Raw genomic sequence first — 6405 nt, forward strand, 5'->3', positions numbered from 1 at the left:
TTTAACCCTGTTTGCTTCAGTTTCTTCATCTGTAAAATGAGCTGGAGAAGGAAGTGGCAAACTACTCCAGTATCTTTGCCAAGAAAACCCCAAATGAGGTCACAAAGAGTCCGACGCAGCTGAAAAGATTGAGCAACAAAAAATTTACCAGGCACTGTGCTAAGTGCTGGGGATACAAAAAGAGGGAAAAAATTATTATCTGCCCTCAAGGAGCTGACAATCTAATGGAGGAGACAACAAACAAATATATGCAAACAAACTATATATGGGATAAATAGGAAATAATTAACAGAAGGAAAGCATTAGAATTAAAAGGGGCTGGGAAAAGGTTTACTGTAGAAGACAGGATTTTAGTTGGGACTTAAAGGAAGTCAGAGAAGCCAGTAGACAGAGATGAGGAGAGAAAGTGCTCCAGGTATTGGGAACAGCCAAAGAAAGTGCCAGTCAAGAGATGTGTCAGCTCATACTCCTTAAGAGTTTAGCCAGTGCTGAGATTCCTTATGGTGGCCAATATGGTGGATTTTTAACAAACCTCATTTGAAAGAGAGAGAGAGAGAGAGAGAGAGAGAGAGAGAGAGAGAGAGAGAGATGGAGTGCCTGGTTCATGGAATAGCTAGGAGGCCAATGCCAGTGGATCACAATACACATCCAAGAATATAGTATAAGAAGACTGAAGAGGTAGGTGGTGGGGGTTAAGTTATGGAAGCCTTTGAATACCATAGTATTTTATGTTTGATCCTGAAGGCAATAAGGAGCAACTGGAGTTTATAAAGTAGGAGAAATAGAAGGGTAGTGACATCAGACCTGTACTTTAGGAAAATCACTTTAGTGGTTGAATGGAGGGTAGACTGAAGTAGAGAGAGACTTGAGTCAGGCAGATCCACCGGCAAGGTATTGTAATAATTCAAGCATGAGGTAATGAGGGCCTGCCCCAGAGTAGAGACAATGTCAAAAGAGAGAAGAGGATATATTGGAGCAATGTTGCAAAGGTGAAGTCAACATGCCAAGTTGAATATATGGAGTGAGAGCTAGTTAAGAGTTGAGGATGACTCCTAGGCTGTGAGTGTGGGGGACTAGGAAGATGGCGATGCTTCTGTAAGTAAGAGGGAAAGTAGGAGGGTTAGGGGAAGATAATGAGTCCTGTTTTGGACATGTTGAGTCTAGAGAACTGCACTGTAATGTGACTTGGTTTATGACAGACATAAAAATGACATTTAAAATCTTTACTTACAAACAGTAATATTTAAAAGTATTGCCCATTGTACCTTTCCCCCATTTACATACTAGATGGCTGCCTGCTATGCCTTTTCCTAGTTCCAGATCTAGTTCAAATAAGCAAACAGAATCAAGATGATAAAAAGGCAGTCTTAAGAACAGTGAAAACAACACCTACAGTAATAACAAGTTACCAGGTACAGTTCAGAGAATAGTATGGGGTAGTTGATACAGAATTAGGTCTTGGCGTCAGGAAGACCTGGATTTAAGTTCCATCTCTGACACATACTGGTTATATGACCCTGAGCAAGTCACTTATCCTCTAAATGCCTCAGAAATATCTTCCCTGGTGGGGAAAGTTTCATCACTTGGCATTCCCTGTACCAATGAGATTATAGGGAAGGAAGGAAGGAAGGAAGGAAGGAAGGAAGGAAGGAAGGAAGGAAGGAAGGAAGGAAGGAAGGAAGGAAGGAAGGAAGGAAGGAAGGAAGGAAGGAAGGAAGGAAGGAAGAAGGAAGGAAGGAAGGAAGGAAGGAAGGAAGGAAGAAAGAAAGAAAGAAAGAAAGAAAGAAAGAAAGAAAGAGAAAGAAAGAAAGAAAGAAGGAAAGAAAGAAGGAAAGAAAAAGAAAGAAGAAAAGAAGGAAGGAAAAAAGGAGGGAGGAAAATAGGGAGGGAAGAAAAAAGAAATAGAAACAAGAAAGAAAAGAAAAGAAAAGAAATCAAATAAGAGTAATAAAATCCATAAAAGTCAGTAACTGGGAGGTCTGCTGGAATTGAAAGATAGAGCAAGATGGGTGATCAAAGTTTCAAGGAAAAGTTAATACCCAAGATAGCCATAAGACCTGAAAGAGATGAGGCGAGGTGAAGCAAGCAGGACAATATACAGAGTAGGAAAGGACACTGACCTGGAGTTTTATGTTCTAGCCTCAGCTGATTTTATACTGTTCAGCCTAATGAATCCAATCTTAAGTGAACCTGGCCTAGAAATCTGCAAATGATTCTAAATAACGAAAGCCACCTGCTAGTTAGTAGGAGCAATAAACCAATACTATTATCTGATGGGGACATTCTCAATTCTTATCTCCCATTACTCTCCTGAATTCCTTCCTCACATTACTCTCTTCCAAGAACCCTCATCTCAACCCAGGCTGTTCTACTATTTGTGCCCCAAACACATGGTCTATATTTCTGCCTCTATGTCTTTGCTCACACCATTAATTTCACCTGGAATATCCTCTCCCTTCTTCTCCATCAATCTACACTCTAGCAGTTCAAAACACAGCTGCTTTTATGCACCATTCATTAATGCATTCATCTCAGTTCCTGAAAATGCACTACTACCTAGAAGCTTCCTATTAACAGCAGCAAATGGATAAGGCATTCTCCTAACACTACATTCATTCTCCCTCTTCCCTTTCCTTGTTCTCCCAGATTTCCTGTTCTATGTCTCTTACCTGAGCCTTCCTTTTTTTTAATTTTATTTTTAATTTACGGAATAAGACAAGCATTTCCATAACATAGTACAATAAAAAAAGATGATTGCACATGAACCTACAAATCTATTATGTACAACTTACTATTCCTTTCAAATATGCAACAAAATTATCATGTAAATTTCATTTTTTTCTTCCTTCTCCCCCAAAGATGGTTACCATTAGATACACACACACACACACACACACACACACACACATATGTAAAATTATTCTATATATAATTCTATTTATCAGTTCTTTCTCTGGATATAGATAGTATCTTTCTTCATATGTCCTTTATAGTTAATTCAGGTATTTATGATAGTCAAAATAACTTATTCACTCAAGGTCATTCTTAAAACAATATTGCTATACAGTGTTCTCTTGTTTCTGCTCATTTCACTCTTCTTTATTTTGTGCAAGTCTTTCCATGTTTTTCTAAAATCATTGAGCCCATCCTTTCTTATAGCACAGCAGTATTCCATCACAATCATATACCACAACTTGTTCAGCCATTCCCCAATTGATGGGCATCCCTGTGTTTCAACAATCTAGCTATCAGCTGTTGTGGGGGGTGAAAGACCAACATTAGCCCAACAATGAGCACGCTACCAGCACACTGCAAAAGCACAGGTTCTTTTGATCTGCTTAACTAAGGAAAGCAACGTTAAGGGGTTGACAAGCTTACTTTAACTCAGCATACAAATATCATTCACTTAGTTCAGGGGAAAAGACCAGCACACTGAACTTCAGAGCAAAATACAAACAAATTACAAACATCAACAGACAGACCCAATACAATTCATAGTTACCAACATCTGGGTTCAGCCCAGGAGCTCAGCACAAGGGCTGGCCCAGAGTCGCTTGCACCACCACTGCTGTGGGTAAGAGCTCCAAAGAATAGAAAGCCAACCCCTGGTCTTATATCTTTTTCATCATCAGGGGTGAGTCATACATGCGACTTACCCACGTGACATAAAATTGTCACAAAGAAGAGATTTAAACCCACATGGTCTAAGAGCCTCTGATGTCCCAAACCTAGCACTCAAACTCACGTGTAAACTAGGCCCTCCCCTGAGTTAGCCCCACCTTGGTTACCAATCCACACCCACATAGGTTTTGCACCTAACAGGGGTTTGGGCCTGGGGCTTAGCACCTAGTAAGGCTCAATGAAATACACTGAATTACTCAAAGAAAACAAAAGCCAACTAAGTGCTAAGAGCCCATTTTGCTTACCAACACACCCTGCCACCAAAAAGAGAGCAGCTCTAAACATTTTAGAAGTTGTAGGTTCTTTTACTTTTCCACTACTTATCTTCAGAAATAGACCTAGAAGTAGTATTGCTAGGTCAAAGGACATAGGCAGTTTAATAACAATTTGCGCACAATTCCAGATTGCTCTCCAAAATGGTTACAACAGGTCACAATTCCATTAACAATGAATTAAGGTCCCAGTTTTTTTACTCCCCCTCCAACATTTGTCACTCTCCCCTACTATCACTTTAGCCAATCTGGTAGGTGTAAAAGGATATCTCAAGGTCATTTTAATTTGCATTTCTCTGATCAATAATGATTTAGAGCATTTTAAATATTATTTTTTTAGAAAAAATCAAAAGCAATCTAACAAATTTATGAAAATAAAGTTAACTAATTAGAAAAGAAGATATAAAATCTTAAGGAAATAAATAACTTCTTAAAAACTAGAACGGGGCAAGTAGAATCAAATGATGTTATAAGACACCAAGATATAATTAAACTAGAAAAAATAGAAAACAATCTGAAACATCTCATTAGAAAAACATCCAATCTAGACAACAGATCAAGAAGAAACAATAAAGAATTGTTGGCCTACCTGAAAGTCATTTTTACAAGAAATTATTAAGGAAAATTGCTCTGAAATTCTAGAATAAGAAGGTAAAGTAGCAATAGAAGGAATCATTCCATCACCACCTGAAATATATCCTAAAAAGAAAATTTACAGGAATGTCATAGCCAAGTTGCAAAATTCCCAGGTTAAAGAGAAAATATTGCATGCAACAAGAAAAAAAATTAAACACTGTAGAACAATCAGGATTTCACAAGACCTAGCAGCTTCTATACTAAAAGACCATCAGTCTTGGAACATTATATTTTTTTAAATAAATTTATTTTTTATTTTTAGTTTACAACATTCAGTTCCACAAGTGTTGGGATTCCAAATTTTCTCTCCCTTCCTCTTCTCCCCTCTCCCCTTCCCCCCCAAGACAGCATGTAATCCCATGTAGGTTCTACACATACCTTCACATTGAATTTATTTACATAACAATCCAATTGTAAAGAGGAATTATAACTAATGGAATGAATCATGAGAAAGAAGAAATGAAACCAAAAAGGAAGGGAAAAAAAAGAGAGCGATTAGTTTGTCTTAGTCTGCATCGGCATGAGTCTTTTGGAGCTGCCTTTGAACCTTGCATTGGTGAGAGGAGCCAAATCTTCAGTCCTTACAGACACCGTGCATCCATAATCGTGTATAATGTTCTCCTGGTTCTGCTCCCCTCACTCAGCATCAGTTCATATAAGTCTTTCCAGGTTATTATGAAGTCCATCTGCTCCTCATTTCTTATAGCACAATAGTATTCCATTACATTCATGTACCATAACTTGTTTAGCCATTCCCCAATTGATGGGCATCCCCTTGATTTCCAAGTTTTTGCCACCATAAAAAGGGCTGCTATAAATATATTTGTACATACTGGTCCCTTTCCCATGTGTGTGATCTCTTTGGGATACAGCCCTAGAAGTGGTATTGCTGGGTCAAAGGGTATGCCCATTTTTAAAGCCCTTTGGTCATGGTTCCAAATTGCTCTCCAGAATGGCTGGATCAGTTCACAACTCCACCAACAACGTAACAATGTTGGAACATTATATTTTGAAGAGCAAAGGAGCTGGGGTTGCATCTAAGAATAACTTACCCAACAAAGTTGAGTATGATCCTGAATTTTTAAAAATGTACATTTAATGAACTGAAAGACTTTCAGGTATTTGTAACAAACAGACCAGAACTCAATGGAAAACTTGATATAAAAGATCGAGAAGAAATATAAGGAAATCATTAAAGACAAATTACAAAGCATGATTAAGATCAAACTGTTTACTTATGATAAAGGAAAATGTTATTTTTAGCAGTAATTATTAGTTATTATTAGCAATAGGGTCTTAAAATTTTTAGCATTACTAAAGTAGTTTGAAAGAAAAGCTGTGCCTGAGTTGTATATGATGGGGTGATTCTAAAAACCAAAATTGGGTAGGAAAAAGAAAAATAGAGCAATTATGTCATAAATATGGGTCACAAAAACTAATACAGAGGAAATAAATGGGGGTGAGGGACTGGTAATATTGGAACCTTACTCTCTTCTGGGTTGAAGATGAAACTATATATGTGAGCCTTCTTATACCTCGTCCCTCACTTTCCTTGTAAGAATTCATATGTAGCTCCCACAAATATAGGGGCAATTGCTGCCCATGTTATACATTTATTATGAGCCTAAATAAATGGAATAGATAGTAAATGTTTCTATAATTCTGAAAAAGGATCTATCAATATGAACTATGCTAGTCAGAGAAAACTTCATTCCTGGAGGCAGGAAAAATGGAGTTGAGCCATCTACCTTTAGTCCTGGTCTTTGGTTGGTGACACTGACTCATAAATAACCTATAATTATCCTATCTGGGATTA

The sequence above is a fragment of the Trichosurus vulpecula genome, chromosome 2 (assembly GCF_011100635.1).
Source record: "Trichosurus vulpecula isolate mTriVul1 chromosome 2, mTriVul1.pri, whole genome shotgun sequence".
NCBI classification, from domain to species: domain Eukaryota; kingdom Metazoa; phylum Chordata; class Mammalia; order Diprotodontia; family Phalangeridae; genus Trichosurus; species Trichosurus vulpecula.